This window comes from Halyomorpha halys, unplaced genomic scaffold (assembly GCF_000696795.3).
Source record: "Halyomorpha halys isolate HHAL.00 unplaced genomic scaffold, Hhal_1.1 Scaffold213.1, whole genome shotgun sequence".
In the NCBI taxonomy this organism is placed as follows: domain Eukaryota; kingdom Metazoa; phylum Arthropoda; class Insecta; order Hemiptera; family Pentatomidae; genus Halyomorpha; species Halyomorpha halys.
Genome location: NW_027116617.1, coordinates 574,839 through 576,629, shown reverse-complemented (window position 1 = coordinate 576,629; position 1,791 = coordinate 574,839). Strand labels below are relative to the sequence as shown.

General features: G+C 30.0%; 1 protein-coding gene across 1 annotated transcript in view; it reads left to right on the top strand.

Moving 5' to 3' along the window:
• LOC106679659 (DNA repair protein complementing XP-C cells homolog) overlaps window positions 1-1,791 on the top strand; it is a gene marked incomplete in the record, with an annotated part of 21,480 nt that overhangs the window by 18,827 nt on the left and 862 nt on the right.

Below are 1,791 nucleotides of genomic sequence, written 5' to 3'. Positions count from 1 at the left end.
AATACTTTTTTTTTTACATATATTCATGTCATACTTTTCTAATTAATTAATATTTTTTTATTTTTGTGAATACTTATTTCATCTCCATAAATACAAATCCATGTTTGAAAAAATTAAAAAGAAAATCAGTTCCAACCCACAAAAATTTTGTTGGTTATAAAATAGCTGCTAAAACAGTCAAAGAAGCACCCTTCAAGGTTTTAGTAGAGTTGTACTGACTGCTATAGAACTTCCCCTACTATTTTATAGATGAATATGGTTGGTTACAAGTTTGGAACAAAGGCCCTCCAAAGGAACTTAAAGAAATAATGAAGAGAGTAAAGTTATGAAGCAGTTCCTGGTGTAAAAATGACAGAAAGAAATTGTCTTGATTAGGTTTTAGATAAGGCATATTTGAATGACTCATATGCCTGTATAAAGTGTGATATTACATCCATAGTATACCATTTATTTAAAAATTGTCTTTAATATTGTAGTAAGTTTATTGATACCAGAATAAATTTTGATTTATGTATTTCATTAAAAAGCCATGTGGCCTTAACTAATAATAGGGGTATTCATGATCTTTAGTTTATCATGTTAAACCGTGTTAAATGGAAAAATTCATGTTAAATAGAGATATTTAAATATTTCCTTTTCTTATCATGTTAAAACGATATAACATATAACATGGTTGAAAGTCTGTTACTAGGTCTTTTAAATGGAGAATGACGTCACACAACATACCAGCTGAGCTCCACACCATTTTGTTTGTTGTCCTGTTAGGTTACTTGCTCGTAGTTTGTATTTTGATCGTGATAAATAGTATTGTTTTGGATGTTTTTATAACTAATAAAGTAAAGGATGAAAATAATAATAATGTAATGACAGTTGCCAATTAGCTCATCTTGATTCTCTTCCTCACAAGTCAGAAGATCAACAAGACACTCAGTAGCCAAACTTTCACACAATTTCCCCTTTTCAGTCAATGTGGCCATGTTGTAATAAATTAACTTAATCAAAACTTAGAAGTAAACAATAACATGAAGTTTTGGAAGGAAAGGTTATAAAACAAGTTACTCAGAAAATCCGCTAGGAGCTCTCATGCATATAACATTTAACATGACTTAAATAGGGGTGCTCATAATCCTACATTTATGACATTTAACATGATAAAACATTTTACATTTAGCAAAACATCATGAATACCCCTATTATAATTAAAGTCTTAACAGCCTTGTCTTAGTGAACTTTAGCAACATTGATTCTGCAGTCCCAGAAGTGTAATTAACAATTGTAAGGCATTGAGTCGAAAAAATCACAATATGCATCAACCCAAAAATGGTGCACATCTCTGTGCTTGCGAGACAGAGGTCTTCAGAAGCACAAATTTGAAAAACTGAAGTGGGTTGCAGTTTTTAAAACAATTTCTCTAGGCTGCTATTCAAATTATCTTCTAAAATTTGAATACATTTGTCCATGCCCTCTGATTAAATCTACAACATTTCACATATATACTCACATTCATATATCCTTTGATATATTATTTTTATTAAATTTAAAATTTAGAACTTAGTCACTCAATTGAAAATTTTATTGTTGACTTATATAAGCCATACATCAATATAAAATGTGTTAGTACTTCTCTTGTAAAAAATATTAACTGATTGGAGAAGATGGTGGGGGGGGGGGTGCGGTCAGCAAAGAAACAACATAAATAAACAAAAAATATTTATTTATGCCGACGTTTCGACCTGATTTTCAGAAATTTCAGAAAGACAACAACCATCATTTAGAGAGAAAAAAAAAGAT